Source organism: Euprymna scolopes, chromosome 46 (assembly GCF_053919585.1).
Source record: "Euprymna scolopes isolate OS-2025 chromosome 46, ASM5391958v1, whole genome shotgun sequence".
NCBI lineage: Eukaryota > Metazoa > Mollusca > Cephalopoda > Sepiida > Sepiolidae > Euprymna > Euprymna scolopes.
The window spans coordinates 14,343,833-14,361,065 of record NC_136527.1 but is presented as its reverse complement, the minus strand read 5'-3'; the positions used below and the strand labels follow the sequence as shown (position 1 = coordinate 14,361,065).

Genomic DNA, 17,233 nt, shown 5'->3' with positions numbered 1-17,233 from the left:
CCGTTCCATATCAGTTAACAAATTTACCGAATCTCCATTACTAACGGTTACTATATCGTCCAATTTCTACTGTCCACTCTTTAACCCTTATCCTCGAGTGACCTCTTGGCCTTGATAAGTGGTGATGCCTATGTAAAAAAAACCTTCATTTCTTGTAATAAATAATTTTACCAAGAATTCTTCACAAGTTTTGGTTTCAGTTTCGATTATAGCTGATGGCACACGAATAATCTATTTTTTTTATAAATAATTTTATCAAGAATTCTTCATAAGTCTTGGTTCCAGTTTTAGCTGATAGCACCTTTGTAATCTCTTTTTTATTAGTCCTCTTGCGAAAGAACAGGACACAAAATGTTTTAAATAATAATAATATAATAGAATAACAATAACAAAGACTTTCGCTGGCGAGGTCTACTACTGAGCATAACCAGTTATACAGTCCTTTTGAAATTTTCATCTCTATTTTTCTCGTTATCTACTGAATATTTTTGATGAAACTTATATGAAATATGTTCCTTATTAAATTGTAAAGATTTTCTATTCTGAAAGAAGTTTTAAAAAATTTAATCTAAAAAAGTTATTTTAAACTTTTTGTTAAAAAAATTCAGATTTTCTCATTATTCAGACCTGTATTACAAAGAAGGGGTTGCAAAAATGAGTTGTGGTGTGAGGAGAAATACAAACTGAAACAGAGAATATTCAGACCTGTAATAATACAAAGAAGGGGTTGCAAAAATGAGTTGTGGTGTGAGGAGAAATACAAACTGAAATAGAAGGAGAGTTTTAAAATATAATCTTAAAAAAGATAAGATACAAGTTAGAAAGGCATTTCATCCAAGGCATGAAAATTGTTGAACAAATGTTTTTACTATAGGCTTTAAAAATAAAGGTACAAGATTCAATTTGAAATTTATTTATTTAAATTGAATCCAAAAATTACTTTGGATTTATTTCATGTAATGTACATTTTGTTGCAATTTAAAAACATTATCTTTCATCTAGCAACTAATGATATAGATATAAAATTTTCAATGATTTTTTTAAAACGTGCAACAGAATGTACATTGCATAAAATAAATCCAAGGTAATTTTTGGATTCAATTTAAATTTAATTTTTATACCTTACTTTGTAAAATTTATAAAAGTGCACTTTGAAGATAAATACATTTCAAATTGAATCTTGTACCTTTATTTTTAAAGACCATAGTAAAAACATTTTTTAACAATTTTCATGCCTTGGATGAAATGCTTACCTAACTTGTATAATTATTGTTCAAATGTATTAAATAACGATTCTAATTAAATCATTTATAAAAATTCTCTCGCTAGAAACATTAACTAAGATACTATTTAATAAAATCGATTTTTCTTAATGTAATATGCAAATGAGATGATCTCTTTATTGTATCTCGTTTGCAAGAATCATACTATATAAATGAGAGTAAGGTAGGGAACCTTTTGTATATATTAATCAAATTGTGAACAAACAAAAAACCAGACAGACAGGAATACGAATTTATATATATAGATATACTAGCATGGGTGCCCGGCGTTGCCCGGGTGTTTGGAAGTGTATGTTGAGCAAAGAAAATAATAAAAAAACGGTCCATTTTTTTAAACTTTGACCCCTATTATGACTCCTTAACATTTATTGTGTTGGGCTCAAATCAAGTTATTAAGTTAGATCCATGTCCAAGGAACATATATCTAAAATTTCAAGTGTGTAGACCCAAAATTGTCGGAGGAGTTTGGTAGAGTTCTCAAAGGTCAAATTGTTTAACTTTGACCGCTTAACAGCCAAATTTCTGTCCAAAAACCGATCGCATAGATTTTCCCACATCTTAGAACCCTGTATATCAAATTTCGAGTCTGTAGACTAAAAATTGACAGAGTTATTGCGCAGAGAAATATACACACACACACACATACACACACATACACACACATTCACTATTGTTTCTGACACAGCAGAGTCAAAGTAACACTTATCACGCTATTGTTTTCCTTATCAGAAAATTAAGTTAATTGGTTAATTTGTAAAACGAATGTAAATTGGATTTTAAACCGATCATGGCGACAATGACGATGAAGATGTAAGGTAAGTATATATATCATTCAGTTTTAATTACTTTTTATTTATATATTATCCAATTTTAATAAAGTACTTTTCATTTATATATTATCCAATTTTAATAAAGTACCTATTATTTATATATCATCCAATTTTTATAAAGTACTTTTTATTTATATATTATCAAATTTTAATAAAGTACCTATTATTTATATATCATCCAATTTTTATAAAGTACTTTTTCTTTATATATTATCAAAATTAAACAAAATACTTTTTATTTATACAATATTCAATTTAAACAAAGTACTTTTTATTCATATATTATCCAATTTTAATAAAGTACTTTTTATTTGTACATTATCCAATTCTAGCAAAGTACTTTTTATTCATATATTATTCAATTTTTATAAAGTACTTTTTATTGATATATTATCCAATTTTAACAAATTACGTTTTATTTACACATTATCCAATTTTCGTAAAGTACTTTTTATTTATATATTATCCAATTTAAATAAGTATTTTTTATTCATATATATTATCCACTTTTAAATAAATAATTTTTATTTATACATTATCCAATTTTAATAAGGTACTTTTTATTGATATACTATCCAATTTTAACAAAGCACTTTTTATTTATACATTATCCAATTTTAACAAAGTAGTGTTTATTAATATATATAATTCAAGTTTTAATCATATATATTATTAAATTTATATTTATATTTTATTCATATGCATTATCCAATTTTAATAAAGTACTTTTTACTTATATATCATCCATTTTTATTACTTATATATTATCCAATTTTAGTAAAGTACTTTTCATTCATACATTATCCAATTAAATTAAACCCCTTTTTATTGATACATTACTCGATTTTAACAAAGTACTTTTTATTTGTATATTATCCGATTTTAAAACAGTACTTTTAATTTATACATTATCCAATTTTGATAAAGTACTTTTTATTTATATATTATCCAATTTAAAGAAAGTACTTTTATTTATACATTATCCGAATTCAACAAAGTACTTTTTACTTATATATTATCCAATTTTAACAAAGTACTTTTTTATTTATATATTATCCAATTTAAGCAAAAAACTCTTTCATTATATATCATCCGATTTTAATAAAGTACTTTTTATTGATATATTATGCAATTTTAATAAAGTACTTTTTATTTATATATTATCCAATTTTAACAAATTAATTTTATTGATATATTAACCAATTTTAAGTATTTATTAAAATTGGGTAATATATAAATAAAAAGTACTTTATTACAATTTGATAATGCATAAATAAAAAGTACTTTATTAAAATTGGGTAATATATAAATAAAAAGTACTTTATTAAAATTGGATAATATATAAATAAAAAGTACTTTATTAAAATTGGATAATATATAAATGAAAAGTACTTAATTAAAATTGGATAATATATAAATGAAAAGTACTTTATAAAAATTGGATAATACATAAATAAAAAGTACTTTATTAAGATTGGATAATATATAAATAAAAAGTACTTCATAAAAATTGGATGATATATGAATAAAAAGTACTTTATAAAAATTGGATAATATATAAATAAAAAGTACTTTATTAAAATTGGATAATATATAAATAAAAAGTACTCTATTAAAATTGGATAATATATAAATAAAAAGTATTTTATTAAAATTGGATAATATATAAATAAAAAGTACTTTATTAAAATTGGATAATGTATAAATCAAAAAATACTTTATAAAAATTGGATAATATATAAATAAAAAGTACTTTATAAAAATTGGATAATATATAAATAAAAAGTACTTTATTACAATTGGGTAATATATAAATAAAAAGTACTTTATTAAAATTGGATAATGTATAAATAAAAAGTACTTTATTAAAATTGGATAATATATAAATAAAAAGTACTTTATTAAAATTGGATAATATATAAATAAAAAGTACTTTATTAAAATTGGATAATATATAAATAAAAAGTACTTTATTAAAATTGGATAATATACAAATAAAAAGTACTTTATTACAATTGGATAATATATAAATAAAAAGTACTTTATTAAATTGGATAATATATAAATAAAAAGTACTTTATTAAAATCGGATAATATATAAATAAAAAGTACTTCATTAAAATTTGATAATATATAAATAAAAATTACTTTATTAAAATTGGATAATATATAAATAAAAAGTCCTTTATAAAAATTGGATAATATATAAATAAAAAGTACTTTATTAAAATTGGATAATATATAAATAAAACGTACTTTGTTAAAATTGGATAATATATAAATAAAAAGTACTTTATTAAAATTGGATAATATATAAATAAAAAGTACTTTATTACAATTGGGTAATATATAAATAAAAAGTACTTTATTAAAATTGGATAATGTATAAATAAAAAGTACTTTATTAAAATCGGATAATATATAAATAAAAAGTACTTTATTAAAATTGGATAATATATAAATAAAAAGTACTTTATTAAAATCGGATAATATATAAATAAAAAGTACTTTATTAAAATTGGATAATATACACATAAAAAGTACTTTATGAAAATTGGATAATATATAAATAAAAAGTACTTTATTAAAATTGGATAATATATAAATAAAAAGTACTTTATTAAAATCGGATAATATATAAATAAAAAGTACTTCATTAAAATTGGATAATATATAAATAAAAAGTACTTTATTAAAATTGGATAATATATAAATAAAAAGTCCTTTATAAAAATTGGATAATATATAAATAAAAAGTACTTTATTAAAATTAGATAATATATAAATAAAACGTACTTTGTTAAAATTGGATAATATATAAATAAAAAGTACTTTATTAAAATTGGATAATATATAAATAAAAAGTACTTTATTAAAATTTGATAATATATAAATAAAAAGTACTTTATAAAAATTGGATAATATATAAATAAAAAAGTACTTTATAAAAATTGGATAACATATAAATAAAAAGTGCTTTATTAAAATTGGATAATATATAAATAAAAAGTACTTTATTAAAATTGGATAATGTATAAATAAAAAGTACTTTATAAAAATTGGATAATATATAAATAAAAAGTACTTTATAAAAATTGGATAACATATAAATAAAAAGTACTTTATTAAAATTGGATAATATATAAATGAAAAGTACTTTATAAAAATTGGATAATACATAAATAAAAAGTACTTTATTAAGATTGGATAATATATAAATAAAAAGTACTTCATAAAAATTGGATGATATATGAATAAAAAGTACTTCATAAAAATTGGATAATATATAAATAAAAAGTACTTTATTAAAATTGGATAATATATAAATAAAAAGTACTCTATTAAAATTGGATAATATATAAATAAAAAGTACTTTATTAAAATTGGATAATATATAAATAAAAAGTACTTTATTAAAATTGGATAATATATAAATAAAAAGTATTTTATTAAAATTGGATAATATATAAATAAAAAGTACTTTATTAAAATTGGATAATGTATAAATCAAAAAATACTTTATAAAAATTGGATAATATATAAATAAAAAGTACTTTATAAAAATTGGATAATATATAAATAAAAAGTACTTTATTACAATTGGGTAATATATAAATAAAAAGTATTTATTAAAATTGGATAATGTATAAATAAAAAGTACTTTATTAAAATCGGATAATATATAAATAAAAAGTACTTTATTAAAATTGGATAATATATAAATAAAAAGTACTTTATTAAAATTGGATAATATATAAATAAAAAGTACTTTATTAAAATTGGATAATATACAAATAAAAAGTACTTTATGAAAATTTGATAATATATAAATAAAAGGTACTTTATTAAATTGGATAATATATAAATAAAAAGTACTTTATTAAAATCGGATAATATATAAATAAAAAGTACTTCATTAAAATTTGATAATATATAAATAAAAATTACTTTATTAAAATTGGATAATATATAAATAAAAAGTCCTTTATAAAAATTGGATAATATATAAATAAAAAGTACTTTATTAAAATTGGATAATGTATAAATAAAAAGTACTTTATTAAAATCGGATAATATATAAATAAAAAGTACTTTATTAAAATTGGATAATATATAAATAAAAAGTACTTTATTAAAATCGGATAATATATAAATAAAAAGTACTTTATTTAAATTGGATAATATACAAATAAAAAGTACTTTATGAAAATTGGATAATATATAAATAAAAAGTACTTTATTAAAATTGGATAATATATAAATAAAAAGTACTTTATTAAAATCGGATAATATATAAATAAAAAGTACTTCATTAAAATTGAATAATATATAAATAAAAAGTACTTTGTTAAAATTGGATAATATATAAATAAAACGTACTTTGTTAAAATTGGATAATATATAAATAAAAAGTACTTTATTAAAATTGGATAATATATAAATAAAAAGTACTTTATTAAAATTCGATAATATATAAATAAAAAGTACTTTATAAAAATTGGATAATATATAAATAAAAAAGTACTTTATTAAAATCGGATAATATATAAATAAAAAGTACTTTATTAAAATTGGATAATATATAAATAAAAAGTATTTTATAAAAATTGGATAATATATAAATAAAAAGTATTTTATAAAAATTGGATAATACATAAATAAAAAGTACTTCGTTAAAATTGGATAATATATAAATAAAAAGTACTTTATTAAAATTGGAAAATATATAAATAAAAAGTACTTCGTTAAAATTGGATAATATATAAATAAAAAGTACTTTATTAAAATTGGATAATATATAAATAAAAAGTACTTTATTAAAATTGGATAATGTATAAATCAAAAAATACTTTATAAAAATTGGATAATATATAAATAAAAAGTACTTTGTTCAAATTGGATAATATATAAATACAAAGTACTTTATTAAAATTGGATAATGTATAAATAAAAAGTACTTTATAAAAATAGGATAATATATTAATAAAAAGTACTTTATTAAAATTGGATAATATATAAATAAAAGGTACTTTATAAAAATTGGATAATATATTAATAAAAAGTACTTTATTACAATTGGGTAATATATAAATAAAAAGTACTTTATTAAAATTGGATAATGTATAAATAAAAAGTACTTTATTAAAATTGGATAATATATAAATAAAAAGTACTTTATTAAAATTGGATAATATATAAATAAAAAGTACTTTATTAAAATCGGATAATATGTAAATAAAAAGTACTTTATAAAAATTGGATAATATATAAATAAAAAGTACTTTATGAAAATTTGATAATATATAAATAAAAAGTACTTTATTAAATTGGATAATATATAAATAAAAAGTACTTTATTAAAACCGGATAATATATAAATAAAAAGTACTTCATTAAAATTGGATAATATATAAATAAAAATTACTTTATTAAAATTGGATAATATATTAATAAAAAGTCCTTTATAAAAATTGGATAATATATAAATAAAAAGTCCTTTATAAAAATTGGATAATATATAAATAAAAAGTACTTTATTAAAATTGGATAATATATAAATAAAACGTACTTTGTTAAAATTGGATAATATATAAATAAAAAGTACTTTATTAAAATTGGATAATATATAAATAAAACGTACTTTATAAAAATTGGATAATATATAAATAAAGAGTACTTTATTACAATTGGATAATATATAAATAAAAAGTACTTTATAAAAATTGGATAATATATAAATAAAAAGTACTTTATTACAATTGGGTAATATATAAATAAAAAGTACTTTATTAAAATTGGATAATGTATAAATAAAAAGTACTTTATTAAAATTGGATAATATATAAATAAAAAGTACTTTATTTAAATTGGATAATATATAAATAAAAAGTACTTTATAAAAATTGGATAATATATAAATAAAAAAGTACTTTATTAAAATCGGATAATATATAAATAAAAAGTACTTCATTAAAATTGGATAATATATAAATAAAAAGTACTTTATAAAAATTGGATAATATATAAATAAAAAGTATTTTATAAAAATTGGATAATATATAAATAAAAAGTACTTTGTTAAAATTGGATAATATATAAATAAAAAGTACTTTATTAAAATCGGATAATATATTAATAAAAAGTACTTTATTAAAATTGGATAATATATAAATAAAAAGTACTTTATTAAAATTGGATATTATATAAATAAAAAGTACTTCATAAAAATTGGATGATATATAAATAAAAAGTACTTTATTACAATTGAATAATATATAAATAAAAAGTACTTTGTTAAAATTGGATAATATATAAATAAAAAGTACTTTATTAAAATTGGATAATGTATAAATAAAAAGTACTTTATTAAAATCGGATAATATATAAATAAAAAGTACTTTATTAAAATTGGATAATATATAAATAAAAAGTACTTTATTAAAATTGGATAATATATAAATAAAAAGTAATTAAAACTGAATGATATATATACTTACCTCTGCAGTGGCAAGGAGAATCCAGGGCAACCGGAAACAATGCCGAGATAAGCGGAGAGCACATACAACACCTGAAAGTCCCAAATGGTCACCCATTTAGTACTGACCAGCTCCAACGTTGCTTAACTTCGGTGATCCAGCAGGAACAGGTGTGTCAACGTGATTATGCCGTATGTAAAACTGGACAACATATAAGTAATAAGGTACTTTATTAAACAAAAGAATTTTGTTTTGAAAACAACAATCGTTGCTCGTTCTGTATCCCTATTTGTCTTATATCACCTACTTGTTCCCACTCCCAATTTGAGATTGATTTACTTGTTTTCAGGTTTTACAATCTTAGAAAATAGCGAGCCGGCTACACTTAGAATGGGTTTAGAGAGTTTTACTAACGTGTCCCTTAACTAATTTTATTTTATTTTTTTTTATTTTTTGGTTGTTTGTAATTTGTCTCACTTCAGCTTACATGTCATTTTTTTTTTCAATGTATGTTTTCTTTTTTTTGTTGTTGTTGTTGTTTTTTTTTTACATCATCACTTATCAAGGCCTAAAGACAACTAAAGGATAAGGGTTATGAGTGTACAGTAGTCAATTGAACAATATAGTAATTGTTAGTAATGGAAATTCGGTAAATTTGTTAACTTAAGTGGAATGGCTCATCAAGAATTTGTTTACGTTGGACTTGAAGACAATCAGATTGTAGCCAGCTGGAAAGCAGGAAAACAGAAGACAATTCCACAGGCGTGCAGTTCTAAGAAAGAAGCTTTTTTCATGGAATCTACGTTTAGGTTTAGGCACAGATAAAGAGTGGGGGGAATTATTGATAGTGTCTTCAGCTAGACGAATGTTTCTTGTGAAAGTTTGGCGAGGGGGGACCATAGATTGAAGCTCAGTCGAAAATAATGATAAAGCAAAGACTTGCTCGCAATATCTCTTCTCTTGTTAAAGCAATATATTTGAAGTAGGATTACGCCGTCGAATGAATGTGATATTCAGGTGATTAATTAACGTAGAGCAAGCTTTAAAACATCGTTAGACAAAATTTGATATGATTACGACCCCCCCCTTAGAAGTGCACACTTGTGGAACTCTCTTCCGTTTGCCTGTTTCCCACCTGACTACAACTTGGATGTCTTCAAGTCCAACATAAACAAATCCCTGGAGAATCGCCCCCCCCTCCCACCTCATTAAGACACTTTATCAAATCTTCAATACTAACGATTACTACGATACTATCCCATTGATTACTGTACACGCAATAACCTTATCCTCGAGTGGCTTCTGGGCCTTGATAAGTGATGACCTCCATGTAAAAAAAAAAACAAAAAAAAAAAACACAACTTTGTTATTTTCAATTTATTGTCAATTTTTGTTGCAAATCAAATAAACCGACATTTTATGTACACACCATTTGAATTAAATTTTATGAGAACATTTTTAAGATATACGGAAATTGAAATCAAAATGAGACAATGTCTTTGGAAAGGTTAGGGACAAATATTTAATTAATAATTTACTTTGAAATGATTACTCTTTTTAGGTGTAATTTGTAGTTAATTCCCAGTTATTTGTTACTTTGAAACAAAAAAAAATTCAACTTCCTTTGACAATGTCATATCTGTACAAGTTAATAACATAATTTGAGCTCCTACATTTGATAAGATGGTGGTTCAAATTGGTCAATTGATACTTAACCTCCAATGAATAATGGCGAAAATCAATGTTTAGCTTTTGATACTAAATATTGTCTTTCTCTGACTTAGAAAGAAACCTGTAAATGAAGATTTTGTTTTATGAAAATTGTTTTTGTTTTACGGCAAATCAACCCTTTTCAGGTTATTTAATGCCAGATCCAGTGATTTTGAAGAAAATTTTAAAAATCTATCTATCTATATATCTATAAAAGTTAACGTGTTTGTGTATCTGTCTGTCTGTGTGTGTACATTTCCCTACGCAGTAACTCTGTCAATTTAAAGTCTACAGGACTCGAAGTTTGATATACAGGGCACTGAGATTTGGGGAAATCTATGTGATTGGTTTTCGGCCAGAAATTTGGCTGTTAAATGGTCAAAGTTCAACAATTTGACCTTTTAGAACTCTACCAAACTCCTCCGACAATTTTGGGTCTACACACTTGAAATTTTAGATATAGGTTCCTTGGACATGGATCTAACTTAATAACTTGATTTCAGCCCAAAACAATAAATGTTAAGGGGTCATAATAGGGGTCAAAGTTAAAAAAAATTTGACCTCTGCGGTCTCTACCAAATTACTCAGACAATTTCTGGTCTAAACATTTGAAATTTGACATAAAGGGTATTCAGAGATAGGGCAAGCTCAACATACACATCCAAACACCCGGGCAACGTCAAGCATCCATGCTAGTAGAATATATTTGTTTTTTGCAAGTCAGTTTCTATTTAACCCATAGTTGTGACCCTAACAGGTGCTACCACTTTGGGTCAGAGTGGACCTGTGAGCAATGGCAATTAAGGGGTGGCTCCACACTCCCCAACGCCCGCCAGCTGGGGCCTCACCATTGGATATAGTTTAAGGTCATATCCACGACCGTTTTATGTAGGGGTGTGTATCACATATACTCAACAGCTTAAAAATATTTAATTACGTTTTCTTTCAGTTATTAGCAAATATATTTTTTTTTGAAAATCATCGGGAAAAAAACATATCTAAAAATTAAAAAAAAAAAAAATAAAGGCAATAAAACGTTTGAAGTCCAAACTGCTTCAAGAATACTTGAACATGTAACATTTTCACTAATATTTAATAAAATAGTGAAAAAAAAAGCCAAAATTAAAAAAAAATCCTACAAAATATTGAAGATCAGACTGCTTAACAAATAATTATGTTTTCTTTAATAATTACTATCAAATAAATATTTTTGTAAAATAATCCGAAAAAAAAAAAAAAGCCAAAATGGAAGCCAAATTTAAAAAAAGGCCAAATATAATTTTTTGAAGCCAAACTACTAAAAAAAAAAAAAAAAAAGGCCAAATTCATGAAATTTGGCCTTAAAAAGGCCAATCTGGCAATGGTAACGGCAACACATTTCGCGGTTTTTTTTTTTTTTTTAAAAGAAAAGACTGCCAGCTTTCGACTAATTTTAGAAACTAAGGGCAGATAACTCTAATAAACAAATTCTGACCACGTGTTGTTTTTTTTTTTAACATCTCACTTCTTAACTGGTAGCCGTCATTTCCAAGAAACGACTTTTTGTTGTCTTGTCAATTTTAATTGCGTAATTCGACCATTTTTTTTTTCTCCTTTCTCGCTCGGTAAGTGAATTTTATACGTAAATGCCACCATGAGTACAAGGCTGTGTCTGCCCGGCGTTGCTCGATATATATATATATATATATATATATATATATATAATGGAATTGTTCCAGGAGGAAATCCGGGTATGAGAGCTCAATGTGGTAAACAGAGCAATAGCGTAAAAATATAACACGGAAATTACATATAATTATGTAATTTCCGTGTTATATATATTCATATACGAAGATATAATTTTATGCGTAAATTTTTCAGTATTTACTTCAGTGCTCAACAATACATAGGTAGAGCTAGGTAGTAAGTTATAAAAAATATATATGAATGAAACGCGGCATATTGTGTAGCTTAATTGCCATATATATTTTCATAACTTTGGTATTAGTGCACTTAGTGATCCGTACTATTTTTTTAAATCGTATTTCCAAGTTCAATCAAAGTTTTATTTTTTTTTATTCAGTTGTAAGGTTGAAGTACAGAATACGTACAAAACACCCTTCCCTCCCCATGTTAAGAATGGCTTTTAAATAACGTTATTATTTCAGCACGGATCAAAAAGTGCATGAGTAGTAAAACAGTAATGACGGTATTTTTTTTTCTTTTTTCTTACGATCTACCCCAGCGTAGTATAAACCAAGACCGTCTTAAAAGAACGAAGGCCACGGTATAAACACCCTCAACCAGCCCATGTTAAGAACGGCTTTCGAAATAATCCTCTCATGTTAAGAACGGCTTTCGAGTTGGGGCGGGGGGTTATTCCGAAAGCCGTTTTTAACATGGAGAGGTTGGGGTGTTTATAATACGCTGGGACACGTCGTAAAAATTTACCCAAATTTACATCGGACGGTGCCCTGAAAACTCGTCTCCGGAAAACCCGTACCCGGAAAACTCGTACCCACCCCTTTTTACTATGTAGGAAACCTGGTCCCTTATTAAATAAATATCGATTGAAGACACATTGGGTTTGTTTTACTGTACACATAGATTCGAAAAAGTTGTCAAAAAACAAATATACTGAGAGCGTCCCGCCCGCCATTTGCAATTTTCCAATACAAAACATTGTATGTTTTTCGAGCTGAATAAACATGTTACATTAAATAAAAACACTAAAAAATTATTCAGTTAGATAGAAAAGTAACTTATCTTGTCTGTGATAACATTTATTTGTTATATATTTGTTTTTTGACAACTGTTTCGAATCTGTATAGTAATACCCCCCCCGTCAACCTCCCTATGTTAAGGACGGCTTTCGAGGTTAGGGGGGTGTTTATTCCGAAAGCCCTTCTTAATATGGGGAGGTTGTGGTGTTTATGATACGCTGGGGCACGTCGTAAAAATTTATGGTATCGTTTTAAATGTCGGAATCGACGGTTTAAACTAGGCACCGCCAAAAATGGCCGAAAAATGAAGTTGTTGTTGTTTTTTAAAACGAAATTACATTCATTAAAAACCATGATTTCTGAGTAACTTTTTTTTTCCAGAAAGATAAAACCCTGAATTTTATCATATAGAAAGCAGAATAATGTAAAACTTTTTCTATTTTTAATTAAATTTTAAATGTTAAAATTTCCCCAAAAGTTAACAATTGACATTTTTTGTCTTGCACAAAAAGCATATATAAATATTTTTAAAAAAAGGTTTTTGAAAGAATTAAGTTGTTTATTTTTAGTCTAACTAAGATTTAGGGTGATTTTCTATGAATATATGCAAAAATATTATAAGTACCTGGATTTCAAATAATTCCACTTATTCATATAGGCAACCAGTTACTTCGCATCAATAGATCGAGAATATTTACGTTTGTGTTTAATAAAAAGCAAACTATGGAAGACCAAACAGGCCAAAAAAAAACTTATTTTTCAGTGACGAAAATTTCAATGTATTATTAACGCTGAGGCTGGCCAGTACCAGATGGGTGACCATTTTGATGAGCTTGGTTTTTAATGTGTATGTGTGGGGGTTATGGGGGGGGGATAAAGCAAAATAAAAATTAAAATTGACCCAGTCTAGAAAGATTTCTTTCATTGAACGAGGAAGAACTGTAGGGTTTTTTGACTACATAAGCCACCCCGAGGCTGGCCAGTACCAGATGGGTGACCATTTTGATGAGTTTGCTTTTTAATGTGTACACGTGTGGGGGGCTCAGGCTCCCCAAAATGGGGGGTGGGGATTTAAAACAGAATAAAAACTAAACTACATAAGCAACCCTGAGGCTTGCCAGTATCAGTTGGGTGACCATTTTGATGAGTTCGGTTTTTAATGTGTATGTGTGGTGGGGGGTCAGGCTCCCCCAAATGGGGGGGGGGAATTCAAAGCAGAATAAAAATTAAACTAAACTACATAAGCCACCCCGAGGCTGGCCAGTACCAGATGGGTGACCATTTTGATGAGTTTGGTTTTTAATGTGTATGTGTGTGGGGGGTCAGGCTCCCCCAAATGGGGGGTGGGGGGAATTCAAAGCAGAATAAAAATTAAACTAAACTACATAAGCAACACTGCGGCTAGCCAGTACCAGATGGGTGACCATTTTGATGAGTTTGCTTTTTAATGTGTACGCGTGTGGGGGGCTCAGGCTCCCCAAAATGGGGGGGGGCTTCTTTCTGACAGGTTTTTCAAGAGATTCACGCATGATTCACAATTTTAAGTGTGATATTCAGTCATAACACACCCGAAAACCAATTTAAATCAACTTTAGAAAAACAAATGTTCCGTTGGATAACATCGGCAATTTGACAAGAATTTATTCTAAGCTTCCTTTTGTGTAATTTTGACACTGCAAGTGTACGGGCCATACTAAAATAATAACTTTATTTAGAATGCCATTCTTAACATGGGGGGGGGGTGTTCAACTATTCTGCACTTTCACCTAAGGTTTAACCATTTTTTTACGGTGCGTATTTTTCGCAGTATAAAAAGAAGTACTGTTTCTAGTTTAAAATTAATTTTTCACTATAAAGTTTCGTTTATGGCAGACGGACGAACAAATGTCCGCTATAGTTTCAGTAAAATAAAAATAAACACGTGTAATAATAAAAATAATAAATTTTTATTTACCATCCATAATTTTGTCTCGCAATGAAAAGAGAAACGTCTCGTTTCTATGTGAGTGTTGACCAACATAAATTGTACTGATTCACGCTTGCACCGGTTTTGGCAGTCACGGAGATACCATAAAATTATTTCAGTGCGTATGGTCCACCGTAGTCGAAAGGCGGCAAACGTTATCAAATGGGATCGAAAAACTGATGATATTTTTTAACACAAAGGGCACAATATTTATTGATTTTTTTTTTTTTTTTGTATCGATTCTTCAAAGAATTCCGTTTAATAATGGTCATGCATTATTCGGCTCGCTAAAAAAAATTTATTAATTTATTTATCAAAGATTTTAAAATGGCTTTTTTCGTATAAATATTTAAAAGATTTTTTTTTTTTTTTGCTTAGCTTAAATTAATTATTTTACTTAACATATTCACCGAATTTCACACTCCAAAAGTCAAAAGCAGAATAATTAAACACAAAGTTCTGATATTCAGACGTCAAAATAAGGTATGTAAACAAGTGTTTTTTTTGTTTTTTTTTTAAATCTATAATCCTGTCCCTTACAACAACGGAATATGTTTTGTTTAGTTTCAGATGATTATTTTAAGTATATTTGTTCCCACTTCAAAACAAGGGGGGGGTTTTATAAGCAAAAAAAAATATATATATAAATATCGTTTATGAAAAATAAGTACACAGTTATAAAGTTAATTCTTCTCTTAATAATCGCTGAAAATTTCGTATTGATTGGATAATTACCTGATTTTTGGTAGATTTTTAAAAAGGCGGTCCGTCAAAAAGTACTTACCTGCCCCCCCCCCCCAGTTTTGGCGGTGCCTAGTTTAAACAGTTTCTTAAAAAAAAAAATTGAATAAAATTAGTGGGTGTATCAGAATTTTTGACACCCCTAACACGAAACTGCGAATAAAATATAAAAAAACTTGTAATTTCTCTTTTAAAAGTGGGTTATTTATTTTCTTTATGGAATATACTTCCAAAATAAACTATTAAAGTTGTTTAAAAAATAATAGAAATATTATTTTTTATTTAAAAAAAAAAAAAGTGTTTACAAAATGCCGGCGCATCTTCATGCAGCCATTTTTTTTTTACGTAATGAAATCAATTGAATTTTACGAGTTAATTTTTTTTCAATTTTTAAACTTTAAAAATCTATCAAAATTTTTCCATTGGTTAAATTTTTATATTTTCAGGGTCAATGTGAAATTTTATGCTCTTTCTAATAAACCGAATATAACATTTTAGACAAACGTGTTTTTTTTTTTTTTCAAATTCACCCCCCCCCCTCCACCCCAATTCGAAATGTCTATTAAAATTTTAATAATTTACTCACCAAAGTTTTATGTCACAAATTGGAGATAAAAGATCAATAAATATATTGTAAATTAAAACAAAAAGTGTTTTTTTGAAATTTACCTGTAAAGTCCAAAGTGTAAAACCCTTTTTTTTAATTGGAAGCCTATGTTCTGCTTATATTGTCCAGTAAGTATTGAACACTGACGACAATTTTTTTCTATTTCATTCAATGTTTTATTTTTTTTTTTCCTTAGATATTTAAAAAAAAAAAATTATTCGATAAACTAGAATTAAATTAAACATTTATGTATTTCTTTGGGAAAAGAAAAAAAAAATTCCTCAACTTTTTTTTTTTTTTACATAGGGGTCACCACTTATCAAGGCCGATAGGCCACTCAAGGATAAGGGTTAAAGAGTGTAGAGTAGTCAAAAGGACAATATAGTAATGGAAGTTCGGTAAACTTGTTAACTTAAGTGAAACGGCTCATCAGAAACTTGTTCACGTTGGACTTTAAGACAACCATATTATAGACAGCTTGAAAGCAGGAAAACGGAAGACAATTCCACAGGCGTGCAGTTCTAAGAAAGAAGCTTTGATCATGGAATCTATGTTTAGGTTTAGGCACAGATAAAGAGTGGGGAAAATTATTGATAATGTTTTCAGCTAGTCTAGTGTTTCTTGTGAAAGTCTGGCGAGGGGGAACCATAGATTGAAGCTCAGTCGAACACTTTCCATGAAAATAAAGATAAAGCAGAGACAAACTTGCAACATCTCTTCTGTGAGATAGAGGTTGCAGGGAAGAGAAAAGGACATCTCCCACCAGGCCACGAAGTCTATTTTGAACCCTATCAAGGCAGGACAAGTCTTTTCTAGCAGCTCCTGTCCATATGTGGCAACAGTATTCCATCCTTGGACGTATCTGGCTCTTATATAGATAGAGAATTGCATCAGCAGTGATATATCTACTGGATCGAT

The 17,233-nt window shown here is 25.5% G+C and overlaps 1 protein-coding gene across 6 annotated transcripts in view; it reads left to right on the top strand.

Annotated features, from left to right (window-relative positions):
* LOC145271101 (uncharacterized) overlaps positions 1-17,233 on the top strand; it is a 177,356-nt gene that overhangs the window by 35,657 nt on the left and 124,466 nt on the right. For 2 of the 6 annotated variants that reach the window (XM_080126645.1, XM_080126644.1), the window contains exon 1: positions 11,757-11,903. The exons of 2 other annotated variants lie outside the window; for them this stretch is intronic. The gene's annotated coding sequence lies outside the window, so the exon portion shown is untranslated. Of the gene's footprint in view, positions 1-11,746; positions 11,904-17,233 lie in introns of those variants that run through there. 2 more of the 6 variants (XM_080126642.1, XR_013865692.1) reach the window with 2 other exon arrangements.